Genomic DNA, 16,418 nt, shown 5'->3' on the forward strand with positions numbered 1-16,418 from the left:
CTGGTAGATGAAGTTGCTAAGTCACTATCTCTTGCAATTGAGAAATCATGTCAGTCCAATGAAGTCCTTCCTATCCTGGTAGCCTTCTATGACTTAGAGCATTGATGTATAGGGGAAGAGCAACTGACAACATCTACTTGGACTTATGCAAGCATTTGATGCTGTTGCCCATGCAACTCTCTCTAAATTGGAGAGATACGGATTCGACAAATGGACCACTTGTTGAGCAAGGAATTGGCTGGATGGTCACACTCAAAGAAAGAGTAGAGGTCAATGGACTAACGTCCAAGCAGAGAACAGTGGTGCTCCTCAGGAGCTGGTATCAGGAACAGTACTGTTTAACATCTTGTTGGTGACATGAACAGTGGGATCAAGTGCATCCTCAGGAAATTTGCTGATGACACCAAGCTGTGTGGTATGGTCAACATGCTGGAGGGAAAGGATGCCTTCCAGAGGGACTTTGACAGGTTTGAGAGGTGGGCCTGTGTGAACCTCATGAAGTTGAACAAGACCAAGTGCAAAGTCCTGCATCTGGATATGGGCAATGCAAAAGACAAATACAGGCTGGGTGGAGAATGCATTGAGAGCAGCTCTGAGGAGGACTTGAGGGTTTTGATTGACAAGAAGCTCAACATGAACTGGCAATGTGCAGCCCAGAAAGCTAACTGTATCCTTGGCTGTATCAAAAGAAGCAAGGTCAGCAGGTCAAGGGTGATGATTCTACTCCTCTACTCTGCTCTCGTGAGACCTCACCTGGAGTACTGCGTGAGAAGGTGGCGAGACACTGGAACAGGTTGCCCAGAGAAGTTGTGGATGCCCCATCCCTGAAAGAGTTCAAGGCCAGGTGGGATGCGGCTTTGAGCAACCTGGTGCAGTGGAAGGTGTCTCTGCCTGTGGCAGGGGGGTTGGAGTTAGATGATCTTTAAGGTCCCTTCCAACCCAAATCATTCTATGACTCTATGATTCTAAACCATGCTTCAAGTCTTTCTGCGGCTTCAATTTAGTTTTTGTGTGTATATATATATGGAAGGTTGTTTTTGTTTTTGTTTTGTTTTCCCTAGCACATATTCAGTTTTGCAGCTGAGGATTTCTGTCACTAGTGTCCTTATAACCAATCTGAGCTACTTCCTTATTGTTTCCAACAGTTCATAAATGTTTTCTGCAGACCTTAGAGTTTGCTAGGCAGGGACACAATAGTTTATGAGACAGGAAAGAATAGCTGGGAATTGTTGGAGGAGGGCATCTTAAGAAAGTTCTGTCACTGAAGTACTGGCAAAGCCAAAACCATAGCCAAAAAGTCTTTTTTTTTTTTTTTTTTTTTTTTTTACAGTAGTACAACTGTTGATTATATAGAATATGTTAATATTTTTCAATCTGGTTCCAAATTAAAACTTGTCCTAAATATTAAAGTATTATGAATCTTATTCATCATTCAAATGCCTTAAAAAAAATATAGTCACTGTTCTGTTTGTCTCCTTAGCTTATATAAACAAGTTATTTTGAACTTTCAGTGTCCTTGCGCTGTCTTGAAAATAAAGCTTTAGGAGTTTTTATCATAAAAAAAAATCTAAAAGCAGTTCATGAGATTTTTTTATTTACTTGCTAGCTTCAAGCATAATTAGCAAGTAATCTACATGAACACATACTTATTTTGCTCTAAAAGTCATTAATAATGCAGTCCCATATTCTGCAAGGTTATGTATGGGGCTTGCAAAATGTGGTATCATGGGTTTTATTTAACAAATGAAAATAGAGAGGAGGGTCACAGTTCAAATCCAGTTAGACAAATATTAATATGATCAGCATTTGTTTTAATGTAATCTTTTCTCAGTGAAGGGACAAGTAGAAAGGACAGTGTAAAGAAGAACAGGATAAAGCTGAAGAACAAAATAGGCAGTGTAGCATTTCAAAAGAAAAGTACATGTGAGAGAAGTACATGAGAGAAGTGTTGAAAATTAAGTTGGAGAACGTGGAAAAAAAGTAAGTAATATATGGGAAAAAAAAAAAAAGATGTGAGAAGGAGGAAAGGAAATAGGAAAGGGAAAAGGAATGGTAACAAAGGTGAAAGTGTCTAAAACAAGGATGGAATAGTTGAAAAAGGGTGGAATGGTTGAAAGAAACATTGGTAAGAAGAATTACTAAAGAAATATCAAGAAAAGGAGATATATGAAATTATGACTTATTTTCTTCCACTCAAAATTCACTTTAATTACAAAATTCTCACTTGTTTTTCGACTGACTGTCTGTTTCCATTTCCCAGGAGTATTTATGAGTACTGCCATGGTTCATCTAATTGATCATGTTAGTCACTGAGAGTGTTAGAAGGTATTAAAATGTTATCTTGCCGTTGCTAATAAAATAAAATAAAATACTACTACTACTAAATCTATCCTTTATCACAGGCAATAAAATAGGAGATACAAGGCTATACTGCTCCATACAGGAGACAGTTCAAGATATATATTTCAAATTCACAATTCCCCATCTCAGAGCTGATCTTTGGCTGGACTTTTTGTTAGCTGTTCTATTAGAGAATAGAAATAAAACTGCAATTTGAAACTTGGTATCCTGGGGCTGGCATGGAAGAGATGGATTTGATTTATTATTTTCTACTGTTAGCATAGTTTACCTTTGAATAAAGAGAATTTCTTCAAATTTCAAAAATTCAGTTAAATAAATTGAATACAAGAGGGAACAGAATCTGAGATGTAAAGATTAGAGTATTACCAGTATTATATCATCTCTGAGTAGCTGGATATCTAATTTTTTAAGTATTTCAAAGCTTTGTTTAGAACAAGGAGGACAATGGCCTCTAAATATTTAAACGTCTATTTATATTTTAGTACTGTCTACAAAGTCTTCTTACTGATGCAAGATTTTTTGGTGGCTTCTTTTTATGTACACTTGTAGGACGAATGATAATTTTTACATATTAGGAGTAAATAGGTAAACAAAACAATAAGACTATGAGTCACATATATTGACCAAAAAATAAAAAATAAAAAAGATCGATGAAGTCGAGTTCTCTGTAGACATCTTTTCTTTGACCAAGCATACTATCTGAACAAGTAGTGAACACCGACAGCTCTGTACAGAGCAACTGGTGCACTGGCAAATTCCCTCAAAGACTGGCAGAGATAATTATTTGATCCACCTAGGTAAGCTGAACAGAATGTTATGTACTCATTCCATATTCCATGAGACATCATTCTGATATGTAATTTGTTTTTCACATGTTCCTCTTTGACAACAGAAATTCAAAAAAGGACATTTTTGGCACTTCAAAATTTCCCTAGTGAGTTGCACTTGTACTAATTGGAGATGCTTAATTAATGATGAGAATGTGGAAATAAAAATCACTATTGTTACAGAAGCTATATTTGGAGACAACATTATACATATTTTATTAACCATTTAGAGCCTTGCAAAACTGTGTTTATCAATGTTACTAATTATTGACAAATTTGGTTGTGATCACCAGGTAAGAGTATACAATGTGTGGTTTTGGAAATCCTTTTTGAATACATACCATCCATTATCCCAAGAAATAGCACTTGAATAAAATGAAACCAAGGTTATTATTTCCAGATATATTCAACTTTGCAGTTTATATTATCCTCTTATGGCTGCAAGTAAATAAATAAAATAAACTCCACTGTCCAAGTCTTTGTAAATATACTTGAATAAACTATTAACAAAATAGAGGATACATAATATTATTCTTACATCAAGGAGTGACTTTCTCTCTGTGTAGTAGTTCACTAGTTGACACCTTCAATTAAATAGTTAAAACTCAGAAATGAAGAAGTAGTTTGATAAAGACTTTTATAATCTTGCCTGTTGCATTTTGGAGACTAGGTGAAAAGGAAACATTTGACTATCTCAAGGATTTATTAGTGAATTACTACTAGATTATGGTAGATTTGGTTATAGAGGAGGCTGGTAAAAACTGTCTGTACTCAAGATAAGATAGGAAGAGGCTGTAAATCAGTTACAGAAGTGTGACTCAGTCATTGTTGCAGAAAAAATAAAAGACGGAAACAAGGAATGGAAAAAGCACTGATTAGCAAGGAACATGTTAAGATGTTAAGAACATCACCACCACCACCCCACACTCTCCACGCCATCCTACTCCAATAAAAAAATAAATACGACTGGGTTAACAAAGGCTACAGAAACAAATAACAAAAGTTTGAGACATACATATAAAAAGGAATGAGATAAGAACAAATAGGACCACAATGAAAATGTAATAAAATAAAAGATTAAAAATAATTGGATTAGAGATAATCTGGATATAATTCTAAGAAAGAAAAAAAAAAAAAAGTTTTTTTTTTCATGATTCAGAAAGAAACACAGAAACAATGTAAAAGTTGTCATAGTATTTTACATAAATCTATCCTGAAAGGGAATCATCCATGTAACCAAAGACAGGGTAGTTTTACGTTAATCATATGTAAAGCTTTAGAAATAATTTCTAAAAAATGTGCACTTAAATCTACAGAAGTAAATGAAAAGCAGAATAAAATGCAACACAAGTTTATCAAAGAAAGATAATTAATCTAGTTTAATCTAACAAGTTTTCTTTGATAAGAAAATTACATTTTTTTAGCTAAGTACTCCAACAATACTCATTTACCTGGACTTAAATAAAGACTGCCATATTGGATGCCATATATGCACAAAAAATGTACAGTTATTTAGAAATTAAAAAAAAATCATAAGGTCAAGATGCAATATTAAGAATGAATGGAAGCTCCACATCAATATAGAATCCTTGAGAATCTTTCTTGCTTATAATATTTTATTTATGATTGTGAAAGAAATAAGTATATTGAGTAGGTGGAATTTGGTCAGAAAATAGCCACATTTTTTTTTTCTTCAATTCAGAAGAAGCATGGGATATCACCGGAGAAAAGAAATGTAAGGGACAATCTTGAAATACAGTAGAATTGAGATTCAGTTGTACAAAACATTTCTGGAGAATAACATAAATTTTAGCTATTAACTAAGAATTAGTCGTGTAGAAAAGACTGGAGAAGAAAAAGACATAGGCCTGTTAGTTGAGTATAACATGTCTATAAAGCATTAATGTGATGCATGCATGGATATCCAAATATGTTTGTAGGTTGCTGAATTAATTTTTATAGAGATAGAAAGTGTTTTAGTGTCCTTGCATGAAGTACTATAGGTGACTTCATCCGGACTGTTGTGTATAGCTCTGATTATCCAAGACAGATGTTCAAGAAGCTAAGGGCAGTATTATCATGAGAACAAAGTACTCATACATGCTTTAAAATGCCTTGAATTAGACTGGAAATTCAAAGAATGTTTATAGCTAATTCAGACTATGGGGAAAAAAATGTTTTTTGTTTTCAATAAGGTTGGCAGAACTTTAATATTTAAAGATGAATTTTCAAAAGCTTCTGAAAAAAAAGAAAAAAAAACATACATGAGATGATGCTTTATCTAAAGAAGAAATGGAACTGACAATTTGAAAAGTCCCTTCCAGTCCTATGTTCTTGTTTTGTCAACAACTTCATACTGGGCTCTCCAGTTTATTTCATTACTAGAAAATTGTTACTATCATTAACTCTGAAAGATCATTTTCCTACATTTCTTGCATCTATTTTATAAGCAAAACTGGTATGTTATTTAAGTATAGCCCAGCACCATAATTCTATGTGCTTTTCAAGATATGTTTTAAATTAAAACTCCCTTTTCTTAAACACTGCATTGTCAAATCTGAACTGTCTCTACTAATCCCATCTTTCAAATTTTCTTACATGTCCTTCTCCTTTTACAAAGTGGTTCAGACTTCCCAGGAGTACAGTAAATATGAATAATTTTCCATGTTAAAACTGATTTCATTTAAAATAACTTAATTTTCTGTCTTCACTTTCATGATGTTGGGAGTATATTTCAAATCTCACTAAGGAAATCAGCATTTGTCTAGTTCATGACATTTTAAAAATTATAATTGTTCTTCATGCTAATTCATTTTCTGAAAACCTTGCTATGTATGTACAGTCTTAAAAATCATAGGCATTTTTATTCATTATTTCATGTAAGCATTCATATGGGAATTATTGAATGTAGTGCAACACATCAGTTTGTGTCTATTGCAAGTGCTAGCAATGTGTCTGGAATGAATTGAAGAAATCTATTATTTCAGTCTTAACCTGAGTAGTATTCAGGTGAATACTGGGTGGAATATTCAGAAATTTTATGCTTCAAATTTTATTTTACATTGCAAATTAAACTCAGCATTTAATATTTTTGGAGTATATAATTTCTGAATGTAAGTTAACTGTTGTTCCTTATCAGTGCCACTTTAAAATACAGCGAATGAGTCCACTAAATATTGTCTATTCCCAATCAAAAGTCAATTTTACTCTATTTTTATTTGCTAATTCTTGACCCATACCTGTAATTCCATTATTCTCCTTACATTAAATGTCCCTCTTATCTAATATATTAATATCACTCACACAAAATTCCCTAAATGTGTTTGAATATAGTGATATTGGTCTGATCACCTTCAATACCAACCACTTAAGATGTTCTTTTTCCCCTGTCATAGAAGAGCAGTCTATAAGATAAACATATTTATTTCTCTTTCATGAGTTTCAACCCTCATCCTTTGTCTTCTCCAAAACAAATCTCACAGGGAGTGAATGAATATGCATAGTTAACAATTCATGTTATAGAAATCATAAAGGTTATTACTTAAAGGCTATTACTGACTACTAGCATATTTAAATTAGAAGGAAAGTCTCAGAGTCTTCTCTTGCACAGGCAGAATGCTTCAGGAAGTCACATTTGTTCACACAGCTAAAGCAGACATTTACTGGACAGAAAGCAAGGAGAGAACAAAGTGATCAAAGGAATGAACTGGATAACTAAAGGCATAAAAATACTGAGGAAAAAGGGTGGATGCTCAAGGCAGGCAGCCCAGTAGATTCACAACTCACAACACTGGCTTAAGGCAATTGACATTATCTGGACCCCAAATTAGATGACAAGGAGAGGAAAGGATTTTCCAGATTTAAAGAGAAAAAATCTTTAATGAGATGCTAATTAATCTGCAGTTCTCATCTACGGGGGTGAAAATCATATTCTTTAATGTGTTTCATTGTTGATCATATTTGATGCTGCTTATGTGGCTCTAATGCTATTTTTCCCATACACAAGGCAGCAATAAGATTTGTTCAAGAAAAAAAGATTTTTGTCTCATAAGAAAATTGTTGTGCTATCCCAATGGCTATTGCTGACTACTAGCATATTTAAATTAGAAGGAAAGTCTCAGAGTCTTCTCATTAACTACTATCAACTTAAAATACTAAATATATATATATATATATATATATATAATGAAGGCATATATTAGCTATATTATGAAACTAGAATCTCTTTCTTATTATGAATTTGGTGTCCTCAATCTGGAAGCCCTGATATTATTTTGGAGACGGTGAAGCAAGCCAATTGCATTAAGAAAGGAATATTTCTCTTCCTTGCTCAGTCAATTTTGCTTAAGCATCAGCAAAAAATAGAATTGTTCAGTGTACAATGAATATTTGATAGGCAGTTCTACTTTTACTGAGCCCTAAGTGGAAATGAACTAGTGAGGAAGAAAATTATCAGATTTTACACATCTAAATTATATCATCTAAGTGCCCCTTTCTGCACAAGCCATTTGATTCTAGGTTCAAAAAAAGAAAGTTAATGAGCTTGAGTACTGTCTGAAACATATGAACATTAAGGAAAAATCTTGAGTTTATTTCCAGAATTTCACAGTCATTTGCTCCTTTCTTCCCAAAACAATTACATTGGCACTAGCAACTTTTTTCTTTCTTTTTTTTTTTTTTTTTCAATGAACTAAAAGTTAATAATAAAACTTAGTTAATATGCAAAGGCTGCTATATTACTGCCTAATGCTGTATTAGGATTTGAGCAAACCTCTATAGTCTCTACTGCAATAGATGAAGAATAGAAAACTTTTATTTTGTGTATTTGAAAATATCACTCCCTGCGATGCCACAAAATGTGCTATGATTTTCCAGAATTAAAACTGCTGGCTTTGTTAGCACAAATCTTTTTTCAAGGACATTTCTATGCTAAAATTCCTTTGCAGAAATATATAGTAAGAATCTTTATATCAATAACCAGACACAAAACACAGGACAGTATCATATGAAAGCAAGTGGATCATTAACCAGAAATATAGAAAACCTGATATGTTCTTTAATTACAATAATAGTATTTTTTTCTAACTGCACATAAACTCGAATTCTTCACACAAACTCAAATAAATACTTACACTCTACAGTGCAACCAAATGAAGTGACACTAAATATAGATTTATATCAGGACAAGGTTTATCAATATTGTCTCACCAGCACATAATATTATTTTAACAAATCAACTCAAATATTTGTCACTTCTTCCTTTAGTTTAATTGTATTAAAAACACTTCCAGTATGACTTGGAAACAAGTGAGAAACAGCAAAGTATAAACCCTTTGTCAAGATAGGGGAGGAGACAGCACAGTACCTGTACCCAGACTGCATTCTACACTGCTCCTTGAGTAGCCACATGCCTGCTGTCTTCCTTGAGTGTTTACGGTGCCACAGCCTTTTTTTTTTTTTTTTTTTTTTTTTTTTTTTTTTTTTCAAGGAGACTTCTAGCTATTCAGAGCAGGAACCCTTACAGGTGCTTCTGCTAACAGTGAGAAAATACAGACTAAGCGCTTCTTAGGGGGAACCTGAAATGGACAGCCCAAGCATACGGGGAGATTGTGCATGAAATGTAAGAGTTACAGCACTAAGAGGCAGAAGTGTTTTGGAGCATGTCCAACTTTGCTAGGAGCCTGACCCTCCAGTTCCACATTTGTGGCTACCATCTAGCCAAATATAAAATCTGACAACTGGCCTCTCTACTGCAGGGTACCCAACAGCTGAGACTATGAGGCCACCTAAAATAGTTTAGTGATAGAAGGAAGGAAGAACATCTATCCATATGGCTAGTGCAATGAATGCTCCATCACACAGTTGTCCTGGCCCATCAGTTCCATATTTCTTCTCTATCCTCTAGAAAGGGTTGCAGCATATTATTCATGTTTCTCCTCTGTTTTGAAGATGATGGGATGAAAACTTAAATGAAGTCTGAGAAATGATTTCATTCTTCTTTCAACATTTGTAGAATATTCAAGGATATGATTTTACTGTTAACAGGAGACTTGTCTGTAAATAATCAACATCATGAGGTAAGAGTGACTTTCCTCATATAACTAAATCATTCTCAAAATAGATAATAGATAATGTAATTAAATCTCTGCATTCTGCAAAAGAAGGTAAGCAGTCGTGGGTAGATCACTGCAGAATCAACAGGAACATGTAGGAACAATATATGCTATTAGATATAAAAATACATATGTATACAACATATATATGCTACATATGTATGCTACAACAATATATGCTACATATAATATACTACTAGAAATGGTGGTGCAAGATAATATTACCCTCTAGAAGGAAGTTAACTCTGCTCAGCTGAGATATGTTAATTAAATATGTTCTTATTAGTGTTTCAAATATATTTCACATCTTAAAAATGTTAATACAGTTGAAGACTATTGAAGACTACTATTTGAGAATTTTAATGATTGTGTTCTCTGCTGTCAACCATTAATACAATATTGGTTTATGTAAAAATATTTTTACATTGCAATAAAGTAGTAACATAACAATATGCTACCAAACTTTTTTTTTTTTTTTCAAAACCAAATCACTAGGTATAATAATAATGGAAATGGTAAAAACATTTTAGACTGATTTTGTTGTTGTTTTTGTTTTTTTTTCCCATTGGTATTAATCATGTGGTCAAACCTAAATTTTGCAAACAATTTGTTTTAAAAACACTATATATATATAAACTAATATTTAGACGGCAATAAAAATTTGGATTTTCTTTTTAGTGTCAAACTTTCAATTTCAGACTGGTTTTTTCCAAATAAACTACTGAAATTAATGTAATAAAAGGATTTTAAATAATGTTGAAAACATCAGAATGTTTTTTAAATTAGAACTATTGAATTTGAATGGGAATTATTTAAATTATTATTTTCTATTATGGCTCCACACAGCAATACAAAATAACCACCAAAACTATAAACAAATTGAAGGAGTAAAAAAAAAGACCTCCGAAGAGCAGCTGTATGCACTCTGACAAACTTGCTATGCTACTTGAATTTCTTGAATTTTCCTAAACTTTCTTTCATAAAACAATAGAATGTTAGCTTATTTAGTGTTTCCACATCTTACTGAACACTCAAACATGTTAGCATAGGAGAAAGAACTTGAAAAAAAAACATATGGATAATGTTATAGGAAGAGCAAAATATATCAGAAATACATTAAAGTCACAGTTTCCATTTGCTTATAGCTCTTACCTAAGTATATTTCATTTATCTTAGGAATTAATAAAGATGTGGGAGAATGCTTCCAACAATAATTACTCATTCCATCCACAAAAAATTTTTTACTGGTTCCAAACCATGGCTGAGTCTGGTTGGGTGAGGAAAGTGCAGAAATTAAAAGCCCAAAAGATTTTTAATGTAATGTAACTTGATTCACCGATGTCCCACTTTAGCTATAAAGAAGCTATCATGCTGCAGGATAAATGAAAACAAGAAACAGAAGCAAGGGGAGAGAAATCTGGAGAAATAAATTCCTAAATGTTGTTTTAAAGACAAACAGATGAAGTCTTTAAACACTGTAAAGAAATTCCATGCAGGAATGATAACTGCTCTCCTGTTCTGTGAGTAACTCTAAAAATGTACTCATTTTTAAAGTGTGGTATTGTGGTTTGCAGTTTTCTCCCTTGAAGAAACTGTAATATTCTTCCTTGATGGTGTCTTAACATTGTTTAGATAGAAAATAATTCATATAAAATAAAAAATATTCTTTCTTATTTCTTGTAGGCAAAGAATGCTGGTTGTCCTTTAATATCTTTCCTAGGTGTTGAAAGCTATGGATGTACAGCTGGTAACACGCAGGCAACACTCCTCATGTAAATAAATATCTAAAAAGTATTTAATGGCTTTATATAGACTGTCTTCACCTTTCATGAATGGAGACAGTTTCATTGCTTATGAACACCATGGGCTTTAAACATTATTTGGAACCAGAAATGTATTATAAATATCTATAAATATATATACATATAAAAAATATATAACTCTGAACATTTCAATGACACTTTTCCTTGAGCAAAACACCAGTAGTCATTTAGAAGACATTTGACAGGTAGGTGAGTTTTGGCAGAATAATTAAATTGGGATAGCATAGAATTTAGCATCTTCTTTAAAGAAGATTTATCCTTTGAACTAAGGCAACAGCTCCCTCTCCCTTACAGAACTAATGCTCTGTGCATGCAAACCTAAAGTATCATTCTGTTTTGACTGGTATCATTATAATGGTGAAATGCAGTCCTCTGATGCATGGTCCACTTGTATTCTGCTCTGGTGAGGCTGCACCTTGATTACTGTGTTCAGTTTTGGGCTCCTCACTACAAAAAGGTCATTGAGGCCCTGGAATGTGTCCAGAGAAGGCTACAAAACTGGTCAAGGGTCTGGTACACAAGTCCTATGAGGAACAGCTGAGGAAACTGGGGTTGTTTAGTCTGGAGAAGAGGAGGCTCAGGGGGGACCTTATTGCTCTCTACAACTACCTGAAAGGAAGTGGTGGGGAGCTGGGGGTCGGCCTCTTCTCACAGACACCCAGAGATAGGACTAGGGGGAATGGCCTCAAATTGCTCCAGGGGAGGTTCAGGTAGTGAATTAGAAGACATTTCTTCACAGAAAAAGTAGTCAGGCATTGGAACGGGTTACCCAGGGAAGAGGTGGAGTCACCGTCCCTGGGGGTGTTCAAGGAAAGGTTGGACTTGGTGCTTAGGGACACTGTTCAGTGGGTGATATTGGTAGTAAGGGGATGGTTGGACCAGATGATCTTGGAGGTCTTTTTCAACCTTAATGATTCTATGATTCTGTGACACCTGTATCAGTATAGGGAATGGAACATGAATGGCTATAGGGCCATAGAAGAATAAAAGACTTGAAGTTGAGTGCCATTAGTTAAAGTATCTGAGATGTTATTTGAAATATCTAGATTACTTTAGCCTATCTTGACTAAGTTTTAAAACACAGTTTTAAAAATTTTCAGTCACTCCCTATTTAGTAATGAAACTCAGAAAATGTAATCATTGATTTTCTTCAACATCCCACTTTAGGAGAATCTTGTAGCAATTAGTAAATTTACATAAGAGTCTGTTTTGATTTTGTAATCCCATAACAGGAGACATTCCTTTTTATATTCTCTTATCTTTCATATTTCTTCATGCATAGCACAGTGTCATACTGTGCATTGAAAGATAATAGGTAAACTATAATTATATTTCAGAATTTAATTTTTGGCAACAAATGCTTCTTACAGCTACATTTTGTCATGCTGTTAAATATATCTGAATAAAGTTCCTGGAAAACACTCATGAGAGAAGCTGATTAAAAACTTAATTTTCCAAACACTGGAATTAAAAGTAAAAAGGAAAACCGGTAGACAGTATGTTTATTTTTACAGCATTCCTAAGCATAAAACCAGCATGTCACATGTAGCTTCTGTCATAATCTTTCTGTATCTCTGAGTAGGATGTATTGTAAATAATGAACATAACAAGCAGATATTAGAAACGGTATCTGCATTTTATTGAATAATATTCAGCGACTGCTGCAGGGCTAAATGACTGGTACTTTTTATGTCTATCACATTAAAAATAAAGTAATGTGGTCACTGTAAAAAGTGTGTAGTATTAGCTACTAAGTTTTATCCCATTTATTCAGGCTATTGCCTGAATTTTGAAATATTGAATATTGAAAATTGCCATAACTATGATACTTGCCTGGCATCTGTTAGCAAACATTGACTTTATTAATAGTAACTATTAAAACAAACAAACAAACAAACCTCTATTGTCCTTCTCCTTGATTAATAATGCTATCAGTACAAAGTGAATGCATAGCAAATGGAAAATGCTGCTAAAGTTAGTGTTTTATGTTTACCTTTCAGTTATTTGCAATAGTACAACACAAATGGCACATGATAACATATAAAGATGAACCAAACCTACTTATCCATATTTTAATTCTCTATAAACTCTGTGTGACCAGCCTTCCCTTCCCAGTGTGTATGAACTGCATGCTAAAACATTCCCTCTACCAAAAGCTGTAGTACCTTAACAGAAGGGATAGTTTTAGAAGTATCTGGGAAATAAATGCACTTCCTCCTGTTTTACTGACACATTGGTAAGGAACCTGGGCTGGGCACACAAGTGGATTTTTAACTGAGCCCAACAATATTAGTTCCAGCAGCTCTTTCTACGTAACTTCTGCCTGTAAGTAAGGATGCGGGCTGCCCAACCTCCCTGCCATTTATCCACATATGCCTCTAGCAGCACAGGTTGGCCATATCATTCCTTCTTCACAATCTTTGTTACCCAAGAATTGACACAAAGTTACTTTCATCAAGCTGTAGATTTTATTATTATTATTGTCATTATTCTTATGTGTGTTTTTTTCTGTGCTTCTAATTCATCTAATTTTCAATGGTATGCTATACTCACTCTCCTGAAAGTTACATGCACAGAACCAAACAAGAAAAAAAAATTCTAATCTTTAATCTAATATGTTGTTTACAGTTAGTTGATTCAAAAAGGAAGCACAGACAAATAACAATCCCCAGTACAGTTTTATTTGCAAATATTAGGAGTCTGAGAATAAGAGATATTTATGATAGAATCTTAGAATAACTCAGGTTGGAAAGGACCTCCAGAAGCTATCTAGTCTGGTCACCTGATTAAACAGGTCTAATCCAAACAGGTTACTCAGACTTGTGTCCAGGTGAAACTTGAAGAATTCCAAAGTTGAAGACACACCCTGTCTAGGCCCCTGTGACAATATTTGATCACCTTCATGTAAATAAATAAATAAATAAATCCTAGTGGAATTAAAATTTTCCATGTTTCAATTTGTACCCATTGCTTTTTGTCCTACTGTTTGACATTCCAATAAGAGTCTGTTCTGATCCTGTCTGTATCCATGGATGAAGTAGTAGCTGTCCGTAATAAAGACTACCCAGAGCAGTCTCTCTTCCAGGCCAAACTTCTATAGCTCTCTCAGACTCTACTTGCAAGACATATACTTGTCTTGGTATCCCTCAGTTGAGCTCACTCAGCTAAGTAAGCTGTGTCTTGTGTTGTTTTCTTTCTTGTGGTGGGGAGCCCAAAACTGGAGGGATCTCCGGAGATAACACTCTCAAATGAAACATTATATGCGTTTTATTAATTTAATAAATAAAATTCATGGAACTAAAAATAATCTTGAAATGCCCTCAGTTTGGATTTGAAAAGCATAATGTTTCCAGTACTGTAGATGTCAAAGCAATTTCACTTGCTGATTCAGTTTCAATTTTGGCACAGTCAGCAGACTGGCATCTTGTATGTTTAGAACTCAACTATAGTAAAAGGAACAAACAACTTGTTAAGCAAAGAGAAATCAAGGGCAAACAAGATCTTATAAGGCAAGAAATGTTTTAAAATTGTTACCAAACCTGCATGGATAACAACAGAGTGAGCTGAAAAGCTAGAAAATCTCAATATTATTAATTGGGTGTGTAGAAAATAAATTGTTCTTAATGGCACGATGAGACGATTAAGTAATGTATAATAAAAGATGGTCCTGATCTAGTGATATGACTATATGGTCCTGATCTAGTGATATAACTATATGTTGTGTTTAGACATATGAAAAGATACAGAGAACTATTTATATGGCTAAATATTAATATGTTGTTTGATTGTGATCCATCAAAGCAATTTAAGTCATAAAAGACATAGCAGGAAACTAACTAGGCAAATATAACAATTAGTGTTAAAACTATTATATGCTACTGTTCCTTATCCTAGCAGGTTTTTTGTTTGTTTGTTTGTTTGTTTTTCAGTTTTTTTGTCCTTGTCATCAGAAAGATGCTTTTTGTCCTTGTCATTCCTGTGTATAGTTAATTCATCACTAATTAAAAAGTCTTTGATAGTAGTGCTAACATGAGCAGAATACTTTCATTTCATTTAGTGTTCCAACTAGTACTATTGGACATATAAAGAACTTAGGATAACACTAGAGTTTCTATATATTGAAAAGCTGAGTAAATCAGCACTTTTTCTGGATAGAAATGAAAAGCTGGATTACCTAGTCAATCCAGAGCAGCTAAAGACAGCACACAGATAACAAATGACAGAATCCCTGGGACTCCTCGGTGCATTTTGCAACATGGCATAGAAAAGCAAAAATACAAACTCTCAGTATATGCCAAGATTTAAATCATTTTGAATCACTGCTCAAGAAAAATCACCTTCACTGGTGATCTCTAGAATTGGTCGGGGAATCCTGCTGCTGAATAGCTAGAAAAGATGGGACCTAAAAATGTTCATCATTTTACTGGAGATTGCAGTAAAATTGCAATAATTTCAGTTCTTTCAAATAATTATTTTCTTCAGGAGGATTGCCCAAAAATTAGGTAGTAAAAACAGGTCAGATGATTAAAATGCTTTGACATTCCAAAGAAAATTAAGACAGTAAAATAAAATGCACTTTCACCAGCCATGCTGAATTTAAAACAAACAACAAAAGTAACAACAACAAAAAAACACATTTACATTATTTCCATAATACCAGTAGCATGAAATAGCTTAACTAAACTAAGCTAAACATTCTGTTACCTACCAAACATGTAATTTAAATTTTATGTTGAAATAGTAATAACATGTCAAGTAGTAGTAATGACATGGCAAGTTTTTCGGTACATTATTTTTCTTTTCTTTTTGAGTTTAAGAAACATAACAGTTAAATTGAATACAACTGAACTGTGGAAGCAAAGGGAAGAATAAACTGTGGATGCTGAACAAAGTGAAAGATAATACTATAGACCTTGTAAAGAACAGGTCTGTGGAAGTCAAGATTATGGGAGCTTTTTGACCTTACCTAACCTACCATTGGTTTGGAATGATATATTAATTGTAATTTCTCAGAAAAAACAAAACAAACCTGCAACATGAGGGGAGTTCAGAAAGAGACACAGCAAAAATTAAGTCTATCCCCCCCCAAAAAAAGAAAAAGGAATTGTTTACATCTAGAGACGTATGTACGTAGAGATCCTTAGAGAAGGAAGACATTACACCTCCTCTATTGTTCTCTGTGTGATATCTCCAGAGTAAGATTAGAACTATAAGAAAAATTCTTGGTGCACAGAAAAATCCAAATCAGCAGTTCAGGTGAAACTATAAGGTTTGTCCATTTTGGTCTTAAATTC

The sequence above is a fragment of the Cygnus olor genome, chromosome 2 (genome assembly GCF_009769625.2).
Source record: "Cygnus olor isolate bCygOlo1 chromosome 2, bCygOlo1.pri.v2, whole genome shotgun sequence".
NCBI classification, from domain to species: Eukaryota; Metazoa; Chordata; class Aves; order Anseriformes; family Anatidae; genus Cygnus; species Cygnus olor.